Below are 26,362 nucleotides of genomic sequence, written 5' to 3'. Positions count from 1 at the left end.
ATACTGCTAGAATATATTTGAACAAAAAAAAAAATTAGAAAAATTCTGAATACAGTCTGAGGAAGATTTCATGTATTTTCAGTTTCTGCATGTTTAATTAATCAAAGTAAAAGACAACTGAGAAAAAGAAAACTATTAAAGCTAAGGGGAAATTTTGCTGTGAAACAAATAGGAGATGCTGGCTATGAACAAAGACAGGCTACATATTAGGAAATATTTCTAGCCACCAGAAGAGGAATTTTCTCTAACAGAATTCAAACATGGATGGAAGAGTCAAGAAACCTCTTTGATTTTAAGGTGTTTCCCAAGCAAAAAGATTGCCTTCAATCAGTGACACAGAAAGTTCTTTTGGAGAACTTTTCCCCTGTGTTCTCAGTTTCAGGTGGAGAAAACATTTATTGTATACACCTGAGAATGGCCACGTAGGAATTAGGGCTTCTCACCACAAAAAGGTGGCAGGATTGATGGCCCACATGAAGTGCATCTACACCAATGCACACAGTGTGGACAACAAACAGGAGGAGCTGGAAGCCATTGTGCAGCTGGAAAACTATGATATAGTTGCCATCATGGAAACATGGTGAGATGATTCGCACAGCTGGAGTGCTGCATTGGATGTCTGTAAGATCTTCAGAAGGGACAGGCAAGAAAGGAGGTGGGGTAGCCCTGTACGTTAGGAAGCGTTTAGGTTGTCTAGAGATTGACGACGGTCATGATAGGAGTGAGTGGTTATGGGTAAGAACCTGGGAGAAGGTCAACAAGGCAGATATCATAGTGTCAGTCTGTTATAGACCACCCAACCAGTATGAAGAGGCAGATGAAATATTTTGCAGGCAGTTGGGAGAAGTCTTACAATAGCTAGGCCTTGTTATTGTGGGGGACTTCAACTTACTAGATGTCTGCTGGAAACTCAACACAGCAGAGAGGAAACAGTTTAGGAGGCTCCTGGAGCATATGCAAGACAACTTCCTGATGTAGCTGGTCAGTGAGCCAACCTGGGAAGGTGCCTCACTGGAACTGTTATTTGTGAATAGAGAAGGACTCATGGGTAATGTGACAGCTGGAGTTCACCTTGAGTATAGTGATCATGAAATGATCGAGTTTTCTATTCTTGGAGAAATATGGAGAGTGGTCAGCAGAACTGCTACCTTGGATTTCTGAAGGGCAGACTTTGAACTGTTTGGGAGGCTGGTTGGCAGACTTCCTTGGGAGGCAGTCCTGAAGGATGAAGGAGTCCAAGAATGATGGTCACTCTTTTAGAAGGAAATCTTAGAGACACAGGAGCAGACTATGCCTGTGTGCTGAAAGACAAGCTGGTGGAGAAGACCAGCCTGGCTGAACAGACAGCTGTGGCTGGAACTCGGGAATAAAAGGAAAATATATAACCTTTGGAAGAAAGGGCAGGCTATTCAGGGGGACTACAAGGATGCCAGGAAGTTATGCAGGGATAAAATTAGAAGTGCCAAAGCCCAACTAGAGCTGTGCCTAGTTACTGCTATAAAAGAGAACAAAAAATGCTTCTATAAACACATGAGCAACAAAAGGAGGGCTAAGGAGAATCTCCACCCTCTGTTGGATGCAGGGGGAAACATAGTGACTGAGGATGAGGGAAAGGCTGAAGTACTAAGTGTGTTCTTTGCCTCACCAAACAGTTGTGCTCCAGATAACCAGCTCCCTGAGCCAGAAGATGGGGAACAAAATAAATCCTCTATAATTCAAAAGGAAATGGTTAGTGACTTGCTACACCACTTAGACATCCACAAGTCTATGGGGCCAGATGAGATCCACCCAAGGGTCCTGAAGGAGCTGGTGGAGGTGCTCATGAAGCCACTTTCCATTGTCGATCAGCAATTCCAGCTGACTGGGGAGGTCCTAGTTGACTGGAAGCTGGCAAACGTGATGCCCATCTACAAAAAGCACCAGAAGGAGAATCTGGGGAATTATAGGCCTGTCAGTCTGACCTTGGGGCTGGGGAAGGTCATGGAGCAGATCATCTTGAGTACCATCACACGGCACATAAAAGACAAAGAAGTGATCAGGTTCAGTCAGCATGGGCTTATGAAAGGCAGGTCCTGCTTGACGAACCTGATCTCCTTCTCTGACAAGGAGACCTACTTAGTGGATGAGGGAAAGGTTGTGGATGTTGCCTACCTAGATTTTAGCAAAGCTTTTGACAGTGTTTCCAACAGCATTCTCTTCTTCCAACTAAAATGATTCTATGATTCTGTGATCTTAGTACAGATAGTATCTACAATCAGGTCTTCAACTACTATCAGTGATGAAAACAAATTTTTGCTTTCTTAAAATACTACATGCTTTTGATCTCAAACATTTTGTAAAGAACCTCCTGCTTTCCAAGGAGAAGTTTCCATATGGAAAAAGTTGCCTTGCCATGACCCTGTTTATCATACACTTTTGTAGGGCAGAAAAAAAAAAATAATAATCTGAGAGAGGTTCATATACAATTCATGCAATCAAAGCCAGCCCACCTGCAGCCTTTTCTGTTTTGAACAAAATTTATTTCACTTCTGAGGTAGCACACTGTTATCTTTTTTCCTACCCTTTACTAAGAAATCTTATGGAATAACAGACATCTCTGTCAGCTGACAGCTGTCCAGGTCACAAAGGACTATGTGATTTGAGTATACAGTATATTTCCTCTGATTTATTCGTATTTATTTTATCTATGCATGCTGCATTTAGATCACAGTATGTTTTTGAATAAACAACTGGCAGTAGTCCCCTGAACCAAAACAAACAGAGTCAGAATGATGAAATAATGCTGTTGCGCTCAAGTGCTACACATCAGTGCAAACCAAAATCACAAACAACAGCTACAATGTCAAAGGTGAGAGAGGTCTTCCCTGATGACGTGTAGCTAACTTGAGCGGAGACTAAAATCCTTGCCTGGAAGCATATGTGAATGACCTGCCTCACACTGAAATCAACAGGATGACACATTTCCATGTGAGACATATATTGTGTTAGATCTGAGCACTGAACCTGCACAGTGGTTGAAGATTATATTTACCAGAAATTATATGACAAATATCTCAGGAGTATATATTTTGATAAAAAGATGAATGAGAAGAAGAGTGATGCCTAATGCAGGGTATTACAGAGTTTTACAAAATTTTAAGAGTACAGGGAAGGTAAATAGAAATACAAAATGGTATTATCTAATAATAAATATTTTTGCCCTTTAAGTATAGTTAACTGTGATTTTCTCACAACATGCTTAATGGAAAATTGTATTGCTGGATTAAAAGCTTGGATTTTTTTAAAAGCTGGTTCTAATAAACTCAGAGATTTCACCTTATGGTAAGACACTCTTATCTTCATACTGCTGGAGGATGTGAAGGTTTTCAAGCAGAAGTTTTAATATCTTATACTTTGTTCATATATTCTTCCCAGCACAACCACTACAGACTAGATTCACAGACAGGATACCAGTCTAAAGGAACCTTTGTTCTGACCCAGAACAGATATTTTTACATTGTTATACCCTGTAAGAAATAGAATAAGAGCTTTACCATGTCACTTCAGGAAGGAATGCTGCAAAGTCTGTGAGCTGCAATTATTAATTTTTTAGGTATCATGATGTATTATTTATTGAGCATTTGCTGTGAAATGAAGGCAAGCTACATTTTATGTCTCTGTGTTAAACTCATTCTCATGTACTAGAAAAACAGAAGCTTGCTGTACAACAATCTACTGTGCATACCAGGCTGTTGCTGCAGCATTGTTTTTTGCACTGCTATTGGCTAAAAATGATAGGTATTTTGTTCACCTGCCAAAGCTGAGGTCTTCAGCGAAGAGTGGTAAGCAGTACAAGGGCAGACTTTTAAAATCTGGAAGTCTTTTGAATTAAATCTGTCTTATTAAAATGAAAAACAAACACAAAAATACCCAAGACATTTAAATTTTGGATAGAGAAAACTAAGACAGCCAGAACAGAAACAAGGGAACTCTCCCTTGTTATTTGAATTGCTACAAATGGATCCTTCTGTTAACTTGTGTTGGCTTGGTCTTGGTTAAAGACTGAGTTGCAGAAAGCTCTGCACAAGCTTCTGCCGACACCTGAAAAATTATTTCCATCACCTCCAAGGCCTGCCCGTCTTCTATTTGTTCCTGTAAGCTCTGACTCTCACTGTTTTGCATCCCACTTCCTCTCTGGGAATCCACACTTTCTTTCCAGAAAAGTCATGGTCTTTTATCTCCCTCCAGAGACTTCCAGTTAGATCCCTCACTTTCTTCCTAAAAAAAAGCCAAACAAACAAACCAAACTAAAACGGAACATAATGAACATTTATAGTGACTGAAAGAGGAGAGCTGGTTTTGTTGTTCAGACTGCAGAACAAGAAAAAGGCTTGTTCATATAGTTTCATACTCTCTACCATTGTAAAGTAAGAACAGACTATAATCAAGAGATGTTGAAGTAGAGTTGGTCAGAGAGCAAGGGGGTTTAGATGAGCTTTGAAGATCTCTTCCAACCCAAACTATTCTATGATTTCATTATTCTATGAATATACAGTAATGACTAATCTCAGAGTGTGTCTCAAGCTGTTGATTCTCACAAGCATTAGATGTAAAGATGTGAGTTCTCATTATTTCTGTTCAAAGTGTTATCAGTGGAACAAAGACGTATAGTAGGTACTGGTTACAGCTTTCCAGCAGGGACTGAAGAACAAAAAGAGAAATAGTGCAAAAAAAATTCATCCTGGACTTAAGAAACTTTCAGGAACCCTTCAGCAAAAGTGCCTTCACTGCAAAAAAGTTCCATGTCTTCTGAATCACCACATTCTAGTGCAAAATGATTATACTAAAAATTTCAGACTAACATTAATATTTACATCCAGATTCAGTTCCTAGTGTAGTGTAGGAAAGCAGAATGCACTGCATCATAAAATTCATGTTAAAAATTCCGTTCAGTGTTTAAGGAAAGAGGAAGCTGATGAGACTTATATTTGCTCCCCATATAAGCGGTATCATGATAATGATATACAAATCAAAGATGACGATGAGGCAGATTGCTGACACTTATGCACCATTTCCTCCACAGTGCAACCCTGACCTCTATGAGAAAGGTCTCCCACAAAAGTACTGAACATTCCCTACCCTGTTTAGCTTATGTGACGAGATGCATTAATAACCAGAAATTACTTCTGGCAAATGCCACTATTAGTGCATTTTCGCACTGCATTTCTCCCATCAAATTAAAATCAGTGAGAAAACTTAATCTGTCTTCTACTGTACTTCAGCTAGAAAATGCAACAGTAACTTAAGCCTTCCATTAGTGAGCAATCCAAAATATGACATAAAAAGCTTTTAAACCAGGCTTTATTATAATGTGATTTTTAAAACAGAAGACATTGAATAAAGCTGGAAAGGCTCACTTTTCACATATTATTTCAGAGACCAATGGAGCTGATCCTGAAACATTACAAATAGACATGTTTAAATTAAAGTCAATGGATAAATCTCCTAATTTTACAAATTAAGTAGGGCAAAAGAAGAGAAAAATATATGGCAGTTCTTTATAGAAGTGGTCCTAGTCTTTCAGCTATCAGTCTCAAATATAATTAGCTCACTGTGAAAATGACTTCGAAGAAAGGATAAAGTAATTTCATACTATGGAAAGAAAACTCTTGGCAACCACATCTATTTCTCTCCCTTTTTTTAACTGCTGACATGTAACGATAACTTGAGTTGCTCTGACTTGGTTTACTGCTGTTCAGGTTGTGGTAAATTGACACTGTTTGCAGGTTTCCTAGCATAAACTAGTGGTTAGCTACTGTGATGCCTTCCATGTGAAATTGTTACCCCATACGACAAGCAGTGATGAATTGGCAGTGACAGCAGGTGTATTTTCTTGTGAGTGGGAGAATAGTTGCTGTTCTATGATATGATACCAACTTTTCAGTACTTCAAACCTATGGTCTGGAAAATTGATGACACACCAAAGACAAAGATATAACCCTTCCATTTAACTCTTTGCAGAAGTCTTATTCAGGGTTAAAACACAAACTATTTTTTCCTTACAAATGCTAGGCTTTCTCGATATATTAGGTACAGTAAAGGATAACATCAACATTTACAGGTATTTCTGTCACACAATTCCCTTTAACTTAACGGGGTTTAGGTGCTTATCTGTTCTTGCTGATCTGAACAATAACCTGCATATCCCTCAAAAAATTCAGATCTGTTTTTTAATGTGTTAATGATTAAAATTATGAACTTGTTACCTGTTGCTAAATGAACTTTCATTTAAACAAAAATACTTCATGGAGAGAAAATTGACTTGGATGAAGTTCAGGAGAGGAAACTAAACCAAATAATGGTAAATCTACTGCTTTGGATTGATAGTATCAAAATCATTCAAAATACAAAACTGATTTAATAATTTTACTATTAAATATTTTATACCATATTACCTACAGTGACATTTCTACTATAACTATACTATTAATAGATAATTTTTCAGAACTTTCATGACATTTTAAAAATTTTTATTTACTAGAGTAGATAATATGTTGGCTTTCTGTTTCAGTTTAAAATGTAAACAAAATTTAAAATATTGTACTTTGCTCAGAAATCCTCTGATCCTTTCTTTTAACATCCAATACCATTCTTCCAGGAAAACAATGGTGTTCAAATCATATTTAAAGCAAATACACTAAGATGGAAACTTTTCTGAAGACAAATTTGATAGATCAGAAAGCTGACACTAGGACGTTGCTAAAATCCCAATAAAAATTTGAATTACTCAAAGACATGTAATTATTCCCAGAATGCTGTCCTCAACAATTTATCTCCTACTGATATGTTTAAACTTATATTTCTCTTAGTGGAGTTATTTATCTTAGTGGAGTTAAATATCACATAATTTGCATTATATGAGTTAAAACATGTTCTTCACTACCAACACAATTTTAAGCTGAACATATTTTCCTTGTCAGTTGAGAGAGATGTTTCTCTCTCAATTAATTAGCCAGAACTTCACAATGAAGTCAAATCTGACACATTCTTACTATAACAACATGAGTTCTTAATGTTTTTTCTACCATATTAAAGAAGATTTGGAAAGCGTGAGGTTCTTCAGTTACTGAAGCTCTTTGGTTGTTTATTCCCTTCTGCGCATACACGTGTACATACAAATCAAAAAGCAAATGAAACAGTTGAGAAAGCCTGGAATTGAAGATAACAAGGTCTTCTGGATGGGGAAGAAGTAGCTTGGTTTTGCTACCAGCACAACTTAGAACACAGTTATGCTGAGAAACGAAAACTGCAAAGGTAACAATATTGAAAGGATGTTGTTAAAATAAGACTCAAGTTCTGGGGCAATCCTTTTCCATCGTAAACCAGCTCTTAGATTTATCACTCTGCAAGAGAAAATGTATGCAAGAGAGAAGCTATCAGTTTGCTCTGGCAAACTAAAGGGCTGCAGGATTTGTGTACTGACTTTAGGTGGCTCCCAGCTAAAAACGTTGCCTTTCTAATTCCTTTGTGAGGCACCAGACTCTTCCTGCTGACAGTTGATGTATGTGTTTCACAGAGGATTCTCAGTTTTGCTCAGAGGCAAGACACCAGAGAGGCCCTAAATATTCAGCTGTTAGGACCTGACTTCTGCAAATTTTAGACACCCTGAAACAGATATCCTTCAGTTCTAAACATTGGCTTTAGCACTTTAAACACATGGAAAAGAAAATAGTAATGAAACACCTAGAGGCTTCAGATGCTCAAGCTGGTTGGTAAGAAGAGAGTTTATAGATCCAGAAAAAAACTTGTAATTCGGAGACAAAATATTGGGAAACAATGAGCTATCTCAGAGGACAGTACTGGCCCTAGGTTCTTTTTTAATTTACGAAGACTTAATAATCACTGTAAAACTACTGAAGAAAACTTATGTGTACATGTGAATCTGTAGGGAGGTGTTTCTAGCTTTTGCCTCTGCTGTCGGCTCTTTACGCTTCAATTACTACCAACATCTTTTTTTTGCCTCAGTTTCCACACCTGCAGAAAAACTCAAGGCAACAGCAATATGGACAAAGATTTACAGGGTTGCTACATAAGATACGGCTATGAATGCATTCCTTAACTCTTCCTCTAAATTCAAGTTAGTAAAACTATTAAAGTTTTAAGAACAGTCTTAACCAATTCCTTCAACAAAGAATCATAGAATTGTTTGGGTTGGAAGGGATCCTAAAGATCATCTAGTTCCAACTCCCCTGCTATAGGCAAGGACACCTTCCACTAGTCCAGGTTGTTCGAAGCCTTGTCCAACCTGGCCTTGAACACTTTCAGTGTGAAGACATCCAGACGAAAGGAGGCAGGAGGCATGAGATCAAACCCCTTACATAAAAATATGAGTTACTAGTATAGTGGAGATGAAGAAACTACAAAGTACAAGGACAGTAACATAAAATCGCTATATATCTTCTCATCCTCTTCCCCCTCTCACAGTACAAACCCAACTGGAAGTTTCCATCTGCCGAAAGCACATTCATATTGCTTGACACATGTACATGCTACAGTATGATGATATATTGACAGTGGTCACAATTGCAAGACATGTTCGGGGGTGAAAGGTAGCGCTTCAGGCACTGAAAGAGGTGATTTATTATAGCATTAGTATGACACTGAAAAGGTCAGACAGCTACAAAGCACATACAAAAGTTCTAGAAGACTGATCGTATTTTCGTAGGAAAAATCTACATTAACCTATACAGGTTTTTACCCTCAGTGTGAATAAGAAATATTAAAGCTATCAATGCTAGCAACAGAGAAGGGGTTTATAATGTTTTTTTTCCTACAGTGAGAAGGCAACGGCTCATGACCCAGAAATGAACTTCAGAATACTTAGGCCACTAGAACAGGTTGAGTCTCAGTCTTTGATCCTTCTGGGGTAAACTTACTTTCATGTATTTCATAATGCACTTTCTGCCCTTGATGCACTTGTCATTTATTCTGGGGAAACCTAGCTGTCTCAGAGGTTTATGGTGCTATGCACCACCTTAGCTTGATGGGTGACAGAAGCTGTATTTGGTGAGTCTAGACCTTTCCATGCAAAACCAGCAGCAGGTAGAACAAAATAAAACTCCCCACAAGCAAACAATCATGATAGGGTGGACTTCGAGGAGTCTCAAAAACTTCCCTCATATTACAGAAAAACTTGTTTTCAGGGTTTCTGGAGTTTAATTGGGAACACAACATGTTGGGCTGGGACTGATGAGTAAACACGTTTCTTTGAACTGTGAAAACAAAAATCCTTGAAACCAAAAATATCTTGTTTTTTACAGGCCACAGAAGACATGGATATATTTAGCCATTTCTGAATTTTCCTAATTACTATAGAACATTGTTCCATAATCATAGCTCCTTAACAGAAATAATTTTGCCCCAGGGTTAGGAGTTGTACTTCATCTACTCCACCATAGGACTGGGATATATGTTTTCCGAATCTCTGCAGTAATTAAAACATTAAAATTTTTCTTGGTGGTGCAGTGACATAAAAACACACTTCCCTGAAGGTAAGGATTTGGGATCTAACCAGGAAACAGCAGAGGAACTTTTACAAGACCCTAGTAAGCCTAAAACTCAAAACAATATATAACTTTAGGTTATAGCAACTGGAACTGTTTCCTCACGTGTGCTAAAAAGGACTTGGGAGGACTTTTTGGGGGCTCAGTGAAGAAGACAGTATTCAAGTACTCCATAACCCAAGAGTGCGATGACACTGTGCTATGCTGATTCACAAATGAGTCAGCTCAGTTACCAGAAGAGAGGAGAATCAGGCCTTTTTTGAAGGTACTTGCACTGATATAGATGTGGCAGAATGACTCATCTGTCATCAGTGTTTTACTCAGCAAAGACTTTGGCTCAATGGCAAGTATTTATAGCTGGAAAAGAAAAGGAAGCAATCAAAATGAAGTAAGTAAAAAAGATCTGAATATTAAACTTGTTCTATAATATCCAAGTATGAGATCATTACTTTTGTAACCCTAAATACCATTTTAATACTAGTATCTGTCCAAGTCCAACTCACTCTACAAAGTTCTTTATGCATTTGTCTGATCCTGATTCAGAGGATATAAGTTTACTGCAGCACTCACCTAAGCACAGGTAAATCTGCAGTGTTTCTTTCAGTACAGGTTTTATTTCACTTTTAGATGGCAAGCACGATAGAGTTTGGAACCTTTTCCTTTGAAAAAAAGCTTTTAAAGGACATAAGCCATGATCCACAGAAGTCAAGAGGAGCTTCTCCATTAATATTAGCAGGTGTCTTACTAAATTTTTGCTTCCAAAATGCTCTTTCCACCATGTTCTTGAGTAGAAATAACTAAAAATCTTTCAAAAAATATTATAATGGGTGAAATTCTGACTGCTGAAATGAGTGGCAAACATTTCTTTGACATTATTTGGGTCAAAAATTTTCTGATATCAGTGTATGACTTATTTATTTGTCTTCACATTTTATTAAGTGCATACGGTTGCTACCTATAATTTTGTTTTGGTGTAAATATATTCACATCTCAAAATTTTGATTATTTTCTAAATGGAAAAAATAGAAGAAATACCTACAAAGAAGAAACTTCTTTTGGGAGATTTTAGGTAAAAAAATGAGTGGACTAATGATCTTTATTATTAGTTTTAACTGAGAAATGTCCTTTATTGCAAAGAAATAATATTTTATAAACCCTCAGGTCAAGAACACAGCTATCACTAGGAAGCTGTGTTATTGAAAGGATGCAAAAATTGCATGAACTGTAGAAAGACACTGCAAGGTCTAAATAAAATGACATCTTTTTGTAATAGGTTTTAAAGTGCTTTTTGAACATTACTTCCCACTTACTTCCAAAATACATTTATAAAATCTTCTCTATGGGTTTAGTCCAAGGATGTATTTAATAAAGCACCTTGTTCCCAGCAACAGGTAGGCATGACAATGGAAGAAATTCAGCAGGTATAAAGTGATCTTTCCCAGTACATACTTTTCTGCAGCTAGTAGTCAGTTGTTTAGGCACTTTCTAAACTAGCAATCACATGTGGACCAATGTGTTACCCTCAAATTTCACATCTGAGCTGTAGAGTTGCATCTGGACATCCATTTGGCCTAACTATATTCTCCACAAGGATAGTTTTAAATTAGGCTACAACAGATAAATTCGGGTAAGACAGAAAAGAGTGACAAGTATATAAGTTCTTCAAATCTGTGCATAGGTGAAACTCAATAAAATATTTAGTATCTATGTCATGTTAAAATTATTCCTGGTAATTGCAAATAGACTGATTTCTCCTAATCATCAAACCAGATCAAAAGCATGGTTTGGCATTCAAGAGCCCTTGATTCTCAGCCAGATTTTTTTAATCAGTAGCTCATACTTTTTCTCAGAAGTTTCTTAACATTATGAATAAAGAGCAGTATTTGCAGGGATTGGGGGGGGGAAAGTAAAAGATAGCTACAAAACAACTTCTTACAGTTTCTCACCACAGTGATCTAATCCATTAGAAGTTTCATCAGGTAAGAGCTGAAAAGGCTGCTACTCTTATGAGTGACTTTAGCTTTATCACTTCCACTCTGTAGGCTGCATTTTTCTTAAGTGTAAAACAGGCACAGTGACATTGTTCTTTGCAATCTGAGTTTTGTGTTGTACTATAGAAATACCTATACGAAAACTAAATTTTACAAAAAAAAAAAGCCATATTGTATTTTTTTATGTCATACAGTTGGTCTACATTATGATGGGTGAAATTCTGACTGCACTATGTCCAGTGGGCGTGCTCATGAATTTATTTTATTTTCTGTGTAATACCCTTCCCTATTCAGAAGCATTTGGTAACAGATTTATACTTGTTCTAATACAACATTTGAACAATAAGCTCATTTAAGATCATAATACTTTCAAAGTTGACAAAGATGCCTGGAAAACACAGAAAAATTTTTAAAAAGGCAGATATAATGCAAAAATAGGACACAGTACAAGTGAATCAAACAAAATTCTAGTTATCATCTGTATATTTGCATCAAAACATATTTTATAATGCATATTCATTTCTAACTCTAACCATACAGGCTTCTGCAGTCAAAACTGGAGCACTTGCTTTACTTTGAAGACAATGAAGCTATTTGTATGTCTAAAGATAAATTAAGCTAGTGTGAATTGGCAAAATTTGGTATAATCTGTTAATTTGCAAAATTCAGCAATCCTCAGTGAGTTCTGTTACTATCATTTTGAATTAGCAAAAATTTACACTGTTAAAAATCAAATCAAACCAGAAACTATCCTTGATAGAATAAGATACTTAAAGAAACAGTTATAAAGACTGTAAATTTAGAAACTAAAGAGTAAAAACTATTTTATATACTTTTGTATTTCTAAATATTCATATAGGCAATATATTTCAAACTAAACCTTTAAAGAAACTAAATATTGAAATGTACTACCAGCGCTGTATACCATCTAGATAAATGGCTAATATAGTGGCACAAGTAAAACTAACCATTTTTTTTTTACAGAATCACAGAATGTTAGGGATTGGAAGGAACCTCAAGAGATCATCTACTCCAATCCCCCTGTCAGAGCAGGAACACCTAGATGAGGTTACACAGGAAGGCATCCAGGCGGGTTTTGAATATCTCCAGAGAAGGAGAATCCACAACCCCCCTGGGCAGCCTGTTCCAGTGTTCCGTCACCCTCACTGAGAAGAAGTTTCTTCTCAAATTTAAGTGGAACCTCTTGTGTTCCAGCTTGAACGCATTACCGCTTGTCTTACTGTTGGTTGTCACCGAGAAGAGCCTGGCTCCATCCTCATGACACTCACCCTTTACATATTTATAAACATTAATGAGGTCACCCCTCAGTCTCCTCTTCTCCAAGCTAAAGAGACCCAGCTCCCTCAGCCTTTCCTCATAAGAGATACTGAAGGGAGTGGAGCATCTCCTTGTGGCCCTGCACTGGACTCTCTCCAGCAGTTCCCTGTCCTTCTTGAACTGAGGGGCCCAGAACTGGACGCAATATTCCAGATGCGGTCTCACCAGGGCAGAGTAGAGGGGAAGGAGAACCTCTCTCGACCTACTAACCACAGCCCTTCTAATACACCCCAGGATGCCATTGGCCTTCCTGGCCACAAGGGCACAGTGCTGGCTCATGGTCATCCTGCTGTCCACCAAGATTCCCAGGTCCCTTTCCCCTACACTGCTCTCTAATAGGTCATTCCCCAACCTATAGTGGAACCTGGGGTTGTTCCTGCCGAGGCGTAAGACTCCACACTTGCCCTTTTTATATTTCATTAAATTTTTCCCTGCCCAACTCTCCAGCCTGTCCAGATCTCGCTGGATGGCAACACAGCCTTCTGGTGTGTTAGCCACTCCTTCTAGTTTGGTGTCATCAGCAGACTTGCTGATAGTACACTCAATTCCCTCATCCAAGTTGTTGATGAATACGTTGAAGAATACTGGCCCCAGAACTGACCCTTGAGGCACTCCACTAGATACAGGCCTCCAACCAGACTCTGCCCCATTGATCACAACTCTCTGGCTTCTCTCCTTCAGCCAGTTCGCGGTCCACCTCACTACCCGATCATCCAGTCCACGCTTCCTCAGTTTAGCTGTGAGGATGCTGTGGGAGACTGTATCAAATGCTTTACTGAAGTCAAGGTAGACCATGTCCACCGCCCTGCCATCATCAATCCACCTCGTTATGTCCTCATAAAAGCCTATGAGGTTGGTAAAGCATGACTTCCCCTTGGTGAAGCCATGTTGACTGTCCCTGATGATCCTTGATATGTCTTAAGATGGCACCAAGGATAAGGTGTTCCATCACTTTCCCAGGGATGGAGGTGAGGCTGACCAGTCTATAGTTACCCGGGTCCTCCTTCTTGCCCTTTTTGAAGACTGGAGTGACATTTGCTTTACTCCAGTCCTCAAGCACCTCTCCTATTTCCCAAGACTTGACAAAGATGATGGAGAGTGGCCTAGCAATGACTTCAGCCAGCTCCCTCAGCACCCACGGGTGCATTCCATCTGGACCCATGGATTTACAGATGTCCAGATTGCTTAACTGGTCCCTAACCCAGTCCTCATCAACTGAGGGAAACTCCTCCATTGCCCTGCCTTCCTCTGGGGCCTCAGGGGTACGGGGCTCCTCAGGACAGCCTCCGGCAGAGTAGACAGAGACAAAGAAGGCATTGAGTAACTCTGCCTTCTCTGTATCTTCTGTCACCAGGGCACCCACCCCATTCATCAGAGGGCCTACATTGCCTCTGGTGTTAGTTTTATCTGCCATGTATTTGAAGAAGCTCTTCCTGTTGTCCTTGACCCCTCTTGCCAGGTTGAACTCTAAGGAGGCCTTAGCTTTCCTAGTTGCCTCCCTACATCCTCTAACAACAGCCTTATATTCTTCCCAAGTGGCCAGCCCCTCTTTCCATGATTTGTAAACTCTCCTCTTCCACTTGAGCTTACCCAGCAGTTCCCTGTTTAACCACGCAGGTCTCCTGGCTCCCTTCCTTGATTTCCTGCGTGTCGGGGTGCTCTGATCTTGACCTTGGTAGAAGCAGCCCCTGAATGTTACAATTGTTTGAAAAGGCCAAAGTTGGCCCTGCTGAAGTCCAGGGTTGCAAATCTGCTTGCTATTCTGCTCGCTATTCTGCTCCTGCCACACGAGATCCTGAACTCCACCATTTCATGGTCGCTGCAACCAAGGCAGCCCTCAACCTTTACCACTTCAATAAGACCCTCCTTGTTAGTGAGGACGAGATCCAGCAGTGCCCCTCTCCTAGTCGGCTCCTCCACCATTTGCATCAGAAAGTTATTGTCAATGCACTGGAGGAACCTCCTAGCCTGAGGCTGGCTGGCTGAGTAGTCCTTCCAGCAAACATCAGGGAAGTCAAAATCCCCCACAACAACCAGGGCCTGTGACTGTGAGGCCGCTCTCAGCTGTCCGTAGAAGGCCTCGTCAACTTCCTCACTCTGATCTGGTGGCCTGTAATAGACTCCCACAACAGTGTCACCCCTGCCAGCCTGCCCCTTAATTCTCACCCACAGACTCTCAACTTGCTCCTCAACCGCACCTGGACAGTACTCTATACATTGTAGTTGCTCTCTCACATAAAGAGCAACTCCACCACCACGCTTGGCTGGCCTGTCTTTCCTGAAAACAACATAGCCATCCATGACCACATTCCAGTCATGTGAGCTGTCCCACCATGTCTCTGTTAATGCCACCAGATCATAATCTCCTGACCGAACGCAGGTTTCTAACTCCTCCTGCTTATTCCCCATGCTGCACGCATTGGTGTACAGGCACTTCAGGGAGCGAGCCGAGTACAATGATTTCACCCCAGGGGCATGGGGGGCCTCCCAGTCTTTATCAATTCCAGCATGCTGCCCCACTGATGCAAGCCCAGCTACAACCCCATCCCCCTCCAAATCTAGTTTAAAGCCCTCCAAATGAGCCCTGCTAATTCCTGTCCCAGCATACTTTTACCCCTGTGGGATAAACCTTTCCCACGTATCACTGTCCAGACTGGTGTCTTATAAAACCAGCCGTTATCAAAGAATCCAAAGCCCTGCCTGTAGCACCAGTCTCGAAGCCAATCATTTACAGACTTAATTTTTCTATTCCATCCCATATCATCACCCAAAAATGGAAGGAGGGAAGAGAAGATAACTTAAGCCCCATACTCTTTCACCATCCATCCCAAGGCCTCGAAATCTTTCTTTATTTCCCTCAGACTACGAGATGCAGCTTCCTCCCCATCTGTCTGGAAGATCAGTAGCGGGTAGTAGTCCGTTGGGTGCACCAGGTTGGGGAGTGCCCTGGTGATGTCCCTGATCTGGGCTCTAGGTAGGTTACAAACTTCCCTATGATGAGGGTCAACTCTGCATATTGAGCCCTCTGTCCCTCTCAGAAGGGAATTGCCTACTGCAATTACCCTTCTTTCTTTTTTATCGGAGGCAGTCTTGAGGCATGGAGTCAATCGCCTCTTCCTATGTGACCTTGTAGGTGGCCCTTGCACCACATCCCCACCTACATCTTCTTCAATATTCAGGGCCTCAAACTTATTACAGAGGGGCACCTGGGGAAGCAAAGCAGGTAGGGAGAGGGGTTGCCCGTGATTCTTACTTTACATTCTTACGTGATTACTTACTTTATCGTAGCTGGAACAAACTGGATAAAATATATAATGAAACAAAACAGAATTTTGTCAAATGCCCAATCAAGATGAGAAGTTACATCTCAGGAAGACCTCTATATGATGGTCTCTGAGTTGGTGCCTAGAGGCCAATGGTCCTCCAGGGCATTAGTCAAAGAACTAAATTCAATATGGGTATAAGGAAAAGACAAATTTACCTCCTTTTCAACTTTCAAAGACAAATGCTTGCATAGCTGCATGGAGGACAGTTTTGCCTTCTTGGCAGTTTGAGCACTCTGAACAAAACAACTTCTAAATTTTTTTAATTTTTTTTTTTAATTTTTAAAAATTTTTTTTACCATAACAAAGTTCAGAAAAACAGGAAGTCTGACTAACCAAAGAGACATAAATAACCCAGGGAGTGGGATGAGGAAGAAAGCTTTATTATTAGTTTAAAGACTTCTGGAGCAGAGTTTATAGGGAAGACACGTAACAAGTAGCAAACCACATGAAATGTTTATGCATGTCTGTGGAATCCAGTTATTCTTCTCTGTCTTTCCGTCTTCCCCTAATTTACTGTTCTAATCAACAGACCTATTTTCTGCCCTCTTGGATACTACCATCCCCCTTATGGGTTGACGCAAATAACAAACAGCTCTAGCCCTTGGCTTCACCAATATGAAACACTATCTACAAAATGAGTTACTGCAAATAAGGCAAGGGCTAGTGTCGTAAAGCTGTCACCTTTACCTCCAGGATTTTCCTTCCTAACAGGCCAACACACTTTCTTATTATCATCCACAGTATTTTTTTTTTTCTAAAACGCTGAAACTGCTGTTAGTCAGATACAAAATAATTTAGGGGCAGCAAGAAAAGGCATGTTTCCTTAATAAACAGCAGGGTAGACAATAACTGTCAGGAATTTTGGAGTTATATCTAGCACAGTCTGATTTTGCACTGCTTTGTGCTAATTGTAAAACCCCTCAATTCTGAGGAACAGGAGAGGATCTCACTAAACTCTTTCCTAATTATTCATAGGTCATTGAGACAGTGAAGCAAACACATTTCAAGCTACAGCTGGGGGTTTATCTAAATGGGTATACCTCTGCTGCCACTCTACCTGGTTTTAAAATTACAGCTTGTATCAAATTTACCAGCTATAAATAACAGCAAAACTAACCAAACCATGTATGCAGTACAGTCTAATATGTACAACCTAACAGTTGGAAGCTGACATTTGATTTAGTAAGAGGGAAATCTCAGATGATTTTTGAGGTCTGGTTGCATAAAATAATCAAAAGTTCGAAGACATAATGATGAAGTGTGGCCTTAAGAATCTATTACATACAAATGAAGACACTCAGGCCTTATTTCAGTGGATGAGTTGATTCAGCTTTATGAGGTCTTTATGGTTCATTTCTCTGACTTTTCAAATATTTATGGTCACTCTGAAATTCATGTTTGTACTAGGAAAAGATCATGCAGTTGTAGCCATTGCCTTTATCTATGCATTTGTGCTTAGTCTTATTGCTAAATAACTTTCAACTTTTGTTTCTATCTTCTGGTCTCTATCTGCTGTTCACTGAAGTCAACAGATCAGTTCAAAGTGATCACTGAGTTACAGCCACAGCCCTAAAGTGAACATACATTTCAGCAGCTTGGGTAAACATGCTTAAGAAGGGACATGGTTGTGCCTAAGTTAAGTAGACTGTGTCCTGAATGTCATAGTGGCCTGCACCTCTCAGATTTTCATGGAAAAATCTATGACAGGTATCCTCATCTTTAGAAGAGACGAAGCAGCCTACACCCAATATTGAAAATCTAGTTGCATGAGTCCTCTGAGAAGAACAAACTTTACAGCAACCTCCTGAAGCACAGAACACTGCCAGTAATGGAGAATCACCGTCTGGCCCAGCACCAATGGCTGGACCATTTCTGGGAAGAGACAATTTACAAACCAAGCTCAACTAATAAACTTCGTATCTCTCACTGAAAGAGATGTTACAAAATACACTGACTCATAGGGTACAAAAACAACGAGGGAATGCTAACCTTTTGTGTCTCTTACACTGATCTTTGCCTTAACCCCCACTAATTGCTCAAAATTGCACATGTATATATGCATGTATATATATATGTATGCGGTTCTACTTGCATATATATACATATGCATGTCATGCTTTAACCCCAGCCAGCAACTAAGCACTACATAGCCACTCACTCACCATCTCCACCCGCCGCCGCCGCCCCACGTGATGCAAGGGAGAGATTTAGAAGAGTAAAAGTGAAAAACTCATGTGTTGAGATAAGAACAGTTTGATAATTGAAGTAAAATCAAAAGACCTTATTAATAAATTACAACAAAAACAATTGCCCACCACCAATCAACCAATGCCCAGCCAGTTGCCAAGCAGTGACCCCTCAGACAATCTTCCCCCTAGTTTTATTGCTGAGGTCATATGGTACGGAATATCCCTTTGATTGGTTGGAGTCAGCTGTCCTGTCTGTTTCTCCTCCCAGCTTTTTGTCCACCTCCAGCCTCTCACTGGTGGGGTGGTGCGAGAAGCGATAAAGGCCTTGACTCTGTGTAAACTCTACTTAGTGATAATTAAAACCCCTCTGTATTATCAACACTGTTTCAAGCACAAACCCCAAACACAGCTTCATACTAGCTACTGTGAAGAAATTAACTCTACCCCAACCAAAATGAGCACAATATTTCTTTCCGATCTAGAGTTGGAGCTTCTCTATGGCATGTCAACCTTAGTATATGAAATACCTGGTGGATTTAACAAATTCAGCATGGTCTTCTGCTATCTTTTAATACTTTAGATTTTCAACCTTTCATGTGTCCATTATATACATATTAATGCATGCACTTGTGCATAGAGAAACACACACGCAGACATATACATATATGTACACATTTATATTCCAGAGGCACAGATATTTTATTTCTGCACTGCGATAATGTCCCATCTGAACCACTAGCTACTGTAACCTGTGGTATTTGGGTAGCTCAAGGGGACAGACAGCATGACCATTCATTAGTATGCACCTAAAAAAAGCAAAACTTGTCTTTCTTCAACTCCAGTACTACTATAGAAATCCCGATTTCATGCCTGAAGGGACTAGTGATGGTTGCAGATATTAAAATATGTTTTATGAGACACCACAGGTAAAAAAAAAGTCTTCCTTTAGGATTCTGTAGAATATACACAGATCATATACAAAAGACAAACACAGGATGTCCATTCTAGTTTCCATAACACAAACATTTTTTCTTAAAAAGACATTAGGCATATCACATGCAATCAGTTTAATCTACTTATTACTATTTCTGATAAAGAAAGATGTAATTTTATGAAAAATGTTAATAAATGAATGTTAAGAAATTGCATTTTATGATAAATGAAATGGAAACGTGTTACTTTGATGAACTGGGAAAGCATAACATTTACATTTTCATTTATGACAGTATTTACAGGGGGAATATGTTGATTACTGCGGAGCAGAATATCTATCTTACAGGATAATGCAAATACAGTTAACTACATGAACATCAAGATTTTTGTACTTGGAATATTTACACACCCTACAGAGAACTGTGTAATTTGGGGTACAATATAAGTATTACACCCAATATTTCATGTAATACACAGGAAAGTAAATCTGGAGTTAAAATATTAATACCACCTACTGACATGAAATACCTTCTTCAGAGTCCACAGGCTGCCATTTGTTCATTTAAGAGATGCTTTGAAGTCATACTTCATGAGTGCTTCATAAAATAAATGAAAAAATCTCAAGATAACTACACTTCGTATTTCAATTAGACTTTTTTAGCATTTTACTGCTGTTGAAACAGTGGTATACCACTTGTGTTTTGGTCCTAGTCAGGATGAAGGTAGGCTGTCCCTAATTCTGTCTTGTTTTAATGGTCATTATAGTCATATCCACATAGCTGTATATGTCAGAACCTAAAAAATTAAGTGTATTTTTGCAGTCTGAAGTTACAGAACTTGCCAGAGTAGCTTCTCACTAGTTAATAATACAGGCCTTCTAAGTCAACATGATTTATTTTCTTGGAATGCTATGTCAAGGTAGTAACTGCTATAAACAGTAATGGATGTGCAGTGATTTCACAGTTTGTGTACCATTAAGTTACATAGAACCATTGCATCATAGCAGAGTTTGGGTTGGAAGGGACTTTTGCAAATGATCTTGTTCAACCCCTCTGCAAAGAGCAGGCACATCTTCAACTATATCAGGTTACTCAGAGCCCCCTCCAGCCTGTCCTTGAAGGTTTCCAGGGATGGGGCATCAACCACCTCTCTGGGCAACCTGTTCCAGTGTCTCATCAACCTCATCATAAAAACTTCTTCCTTACATCTAATATCTAAATCTACCCTTTCCATTTAAAACAGTTATCCTGTGTCCTATCACTATGGGCCCTGGTAAAAAGTCTCTCTTCGTCTTTCTTATAAGACCCTTTTAAGTACAGAAAGGATGCTATAAGGTCTTCTTGGAGCCTTCTCTTCTCCAGACTAAAAAAAACTAAGCCTTTCTTCACAGGAGAGGTATTCCAGCCCTCTGACCATTTTCATGGTTTATTCATCATAAACTTAAAAAAAAAATATTTGGAGGTACAAAACTTTCTGATTCACTGCATATTGCAGCTTATCTAACCATTACATAGAAGAGGATATACTAGCTATGAACTTCTGTTGTATGCTTTTCAGAATATAATACTGGTTTCATTCATGTTCATTTTCTCACACTTCCCACTTGGCAAATCAACATTAATGCCAGAGATGATAGCTACAAACTGCTTGTTACTAAATATACTGATTTTCTGCTGTTAATGAATCTGGAATGAGTGTGAATGCCTATGAAATACTGATGTAGTGATATATATGAAAAAAATATGTATACTCTTTGTATACATCACAAAATAGAAGATGCAATGGTTAAATTCCCATGTAAAAACAATGCTGGTCATACTTCAACAGCAGGGTGTTGTCAATCTGTAACAACAACAACAACAAATCACAAAACTGCTGCCTTTCCTCTTAAAGCAGGAGCGGATTATAGACATTGGACTGTTTTCCCCTCTTAGGGAAAAATGTAACAGTATTGCATAGGAAACTTATTACTAAAGAAGACTTGTATGGAAATTTACCACACGGGAAGTGTAATTGTCACTTTAATAAATTTTGAAAAATGTATCGCCCATTATGTTTTCAGTATCTGTTAGGCATTTTTCTGTAGCTTTTTTGATTTCCTAAAAGAGCTGGAAAAAAGTTAATGCTTTTTCTTTACCTCTATGTTTCACTGTTTTGAGCGTAACTTTTTTTCGTGTCACTTTTGTTTTAATTCAGTACCAGCTCCCCAGGCTGAGTCTTGAGCACAATGAAGCCACATGTACTTATTGAGACAATCTACCCGAGAGTAAAAATCTCACTGCATATAAGGGGAAGGGAATTTATTTGACCAATACTATGACAGCACCCAAGGCTTCACGCATGGAGTCCACATATAGTCAGGTGAAACCAGCAATTCTTATATATGATACCACTCGGTTTCACTAAACAGGTGATAAAATAATTCTGCTGAATCATATCATGGAATTCCTGTTTTCTACCTTGGGTTTAAAGTCTATTACATTAGATTGGTTGTAAACAGCTGTATTTTAAGTTTAAAGTTAAGTGAATTCCACACGGGTAAAATCCTACGCAAACAGCCACATATCTTGTTTCTTTCAATTCTTAACATCTTAAATATCCCCATAAGAAATTACCTGAGAGGAACAGCTAAATGTCTGCTGGACTATCACCACTGCTTATTATGCTAAGCTTTAAAGTCTTCTTGTTGACTTTTTTCTGTCTTCATCTGCTTGTTATACCTTGTCAATTATTTAGGCAATATTTATTTGATTTTTTCTTTTTCAGTCATAGTTGCTTGAACAACACAGCCCTTAGCCTTCCTAGGAATTACACCAATGCAAAATAATCACCACAGCTATGACAAATACAGTAATATTAAGTGGAGGAAAGAACAGATAAATTCCCCAGGACCAAAGGTTCAGATGAACCTGCAAGAACTAGAATGACAGATTTCCATACAGTAGGCTGGTTACAAAAGCCCTGTTCTGGCTAAAATTTCTTATAAACATAATGCAGATATTTAGCAGTAGAGAGGCTTTTTCTTGTCAGAGGAAAATAGAAAAGAAAAAATATATATATATATATGCAGCCACAAATATGTACTTTGAACAAGTATCAGGTTCTTATGACAGAAGGCTGTAGCATTAAGAGGAGTTTCATGAGGTGACAAATAATTTCTTTTATTTCTATCACATTATTTGCTGTAAAACAAAGATACAAGCATTGTCAGTATTGATGAAGATGTTTCAGCTGTAAAGGAGAGAAAGGTTTAAAGATTGAAAGAACATTGTTGGACCAAAGGTGTTTAAAGCTGCCAAAGTAAAACTGAAACTTAAATATATATATATATATATATATATATATATTTTACATGACATTCTGCTACGTTCTCACTGAAATAAATAAATTCTTTGTCCTCCAGACATCAGCCCTAAACAACATGGGAATAAACCTGTGGTACAAATTTAAAATTGGCTGAATTATGGACCAATTCTGGGTCTTGGCAAGGTCTAGCCTGTAAAGAGTCTTTGCTATAGAGATTATCTAGCAAAACAGCTAAAGAATTTAATTACACATGTGTTCAAGCACGTGCTTAAGAAATTGTTTTCAGTAGGATTTAAACTTATAGCTGACTATGTGGTTAAGTGCTTTAGATAGTCTGTTCTGAAGCACGGAGAATTCATCCTGTAAGAAAGATTATAAGACAGTTTTAAACTACTGAAATTAAGATCATAAGAGACTTTTCATTTTAAGGTCTTTATTTTCAAGTTTGAATATATATACACCGTAAACTAGAATCCAGCCTTTTAAGGGTGAATTGAGTATTCATAAAGGTCTTTCTGGTAAACATTAATATTTTTCCTGTTGCTGCAGCACTTCCAGTTAATGTGCAGCATTTTGTAGATACCAAACCTTTTCTTAGTCCCCATTACTAAATGATGCCATTTTATTCAGAGTAACACATGAATTAAACAACAAGATGTAGTTTCAGAAAGGACATGTGGCACCATCAGATCAGATGCCTCTTGAAGCATTTATAGAGGACAGGGAGATGATCTTCAGTGCTTTCCCTACTTCAGTTTATTTATGCTCACTTCAATACAGACACAGAAAAATAAAGAACTCACTGAATTAAGAAAATTATATTTCTGCATGCTACTTTGTTTTTATTTCTAATGTAATTGTATTATAGTTGTTTATAAGGCTAATATTTCACATGTATATAACAATTTTCATGCTAAAACACCTTCAGAAACATTAAAGCCCATGATGTACAAACTCATAGGTAAAGGAAAATCCAGGCATGTTTTTGTTTGGTTAGCCACTTGATCAGACGGTAAACTTGGAGGGTTAGCCTAATGTTAGTAGGAAATACCTTCCAGAGTCCGCAGATCTCTGAAAATCTGACAGTTTAGCTATTCAGTACCATCCAACAGCTTAGCATTTAAATAGAATGGCTGGACTGGTGTTTGCTGACAACTCAAGAAACACGGGGATCTTCTAATGCTGTTATGTATAATTGTTTTTCTCCTCATATTCAGATGGAACTTTCTGTGCTTCAGCCTGTGCTCATTGCCTCTCATCCTATCACTGGGCATCACTGAAAGGAATCTGATCCATCCTCTTGACATCTACCCTTGAGATATTTATCAGCATAAATTAGATCCCCTGTCAGCTTCTCTTCTCCAGGCTTAACAGACTCAGCTCTCTCAGCCTTTCCTCATAAGAAAGATGCTCCAGAACACTCATCGTCTTTGTAGCTCTCTGCTAGACTCCCTCCAGTAATTCCTTGTCCTTAAACAGGGGAGCCCATAACTGGACACAGAACTCCAGATGTGGTCTCACGAGGGCAGAGGAGAGGGTGCAGACAACCTCCCTCAACCTGCTGCTCACATTCTTCCTAATGCACCCCAGGTGCCATTGGCCTTCTTGGCCACAAGGCTGGCTCATGGTCAACCTGTTGTCAATCAGAACTCCCAGGTCCCTCTCTGCATGGCATATGCCAATACTGATTCATTCTACTCTCCATCATCAGTTTGTCATGATGTAGCACATCAGTCAACAGGGGAAAAAAAAAAATATATAGAGGCCATTTTTACAGGTGATCAGATTGATCCAATTGGTTGGTATATATAGAATTTGTTGACCGTGTTATATCTGATGGGTGAGCATTCATCTGACTGTCAGTTTTATTGTGTATGCTATCAACGCAATTGAATCCTGGGGCTATTTGATTTATGGTAAATGTAGCATGCTGTACTTTGAGGAGAAGACAAAACTGAAAAACAATGAGAAGACAAAATAATAAAAGATTTTTTCCTGTATATTAGCAGCTCAACATATGCAAAGATAGATGGCATGTGTCTTCGGTAAGTGCCCACACTGAAAATATGCCGCTCTGGAGTTCTTGCAGTGTAAGGCATGAAGTGCAAGAAGTAAATTAAGAAATAAGAGTTATGCGGTCCAAATGCACACCAGTATACATAATGGTTACTGTTCTTAACAATCAGCTGTTTGGGAAAGGCTACAAGACAGGAAGCAGTTTGCTGTTAGATTGGGCAGGCAGCATCTGCATTGTGTTTAGGAATAGCTGAGCTAATCTGTGTGCTGAAAATAGCTGGGATTTTTTCCCCTCCCTCTCCTGCAAGAATGGATGAATTTCCCATTTTTGAGTGAACAAAACAAACATATTCTTTCTCTGCTTTGAGAGGAGCTCTATTCCCTGTAAGCTGATCAACCTTGCATTTTCTGCTCAGGTATTCCTCACTGTGTAATTATAGCATCTCCCTGTCTTAACACGTTATTAGTCTGGGTTACTGATTCTCCTTTAGAATATCTCAGAAAGAAGAAAATGGTGTGAAAGACTCATAAACCTACAAAACAACAGCATTTTTACAAAATTATTCCTGTCTCTTCCTTCCAGGTTTTGATCTTGTTATCGAAACTACATGACCACTTTCCTTACCAGGCAAGCTATGCAACATCAAAGATGTAAAATCTTCAGCCCCACTGAGCCACACAAGCTAAGGATAATTGGAAAGTTGAAGATGGCCAAGACTTAAAAATGCTGATATATACTTCCATTTTAGGATACATATCAGAAGTTATCTGAAAACAATATAAGATATCTAAGATAGGCCAGTTTCTGGAAAATAAAGAAATCACTGGTTATGAGAGTGACAGGTTAAATGACTGAAAACAGAAATATTGTGAATCATCGGCAATATCAGGAAATTTTAACCATGTACATATCTTCCAAAAATGAGTCAGCTAAAACAATTTATATGAACTACTTTTTTTTAAATATGTTTAATGTTTAGTGCACATGTAAGTTCTCAAAGATCAATTAAAGACCATTGTAAGAGATTTTCCAGTTCCTTCCTGAAAGTCTACCATGACAGGACATCTATCTTGAGAGCTGTAAAATCCATAAACAAGTTTTCATACATTCATTTTACTTTCTCTCCTTCAAGATAACAGAGTACTTTTTTAAAAAATATATATGCAAAGAATCTTCACTGTAAGAGGTATACCTGAAGAGAAGAAACAGATGATCATCTAGCAAAAAATCATGCTGGCTAGGACAAACCAGATTCCTCATGTTTCATTATCAATCTTCAAACAGAGATATGGCCCTGCCTTCACCATCCAGAATGTATTTAGAACTATAAAATCATATGAACATTCTGCTTGGAAGATGTCTGAGGAGGAAGATCCATTCAACATCCTGCTCAAAACAGTAACATTGTATAGTCATACTCATTTTATAGACAACATTATAAATCATACAGTCTAGTCCCCAAGCTTTATCTTGATCCTTATAGACATTTCCCTTTAACAATTATTGTCATAATTCCTGTTATAACTAATTTGTTGTTACACAGTGTTTAGTTGAAAACAAATTTAGGCAAATAATGACTGGAAAAGTAAAAACAACAGTTAGCTATTGCCAGTTAAGAATAGCCAATGCAGTATATCTTCAATATACAAAGTTAGAGCACTTCAGAAGAAAAGCGTAATTAAAAAACCATATGAATAATGTAGGCACCTGGAGACAACAG

General features: G+C 38.6%; 1 protein-coding gene across 1 annotated transcript in view; it reads right to left on the bottom strand.

The window, feature by feature from the left end:
• RIT2 (Ras like without CAAX 2) overlaps window positions 1–26,362 on the bottom strand; it is a 184,670-nt gene that overhangs the window by 134,544 nt on the left and 23,764 nt on the right. The window lies entirely within an intron of this gene.

The sequence above is a fragment of the Caloenas nicobarica genome, chromosome Z, assembly GCF_036013445.1.
Source record: "Caloenas nicobarica isolate bCalNic1 chromosome Z, bCalNic1.hap1, whole genome shotgun sequence".
NCBI classification, from domain to species: domain Eukaryota; kingdom Metazoa; phylum Chordata; class Aves; order Columbiformes; family Columbidae; genus Caloenas; species Caloenas nicobarica.
This window is presented reverse-complemented; position numbering and strand designations above follow the sequence as displayed.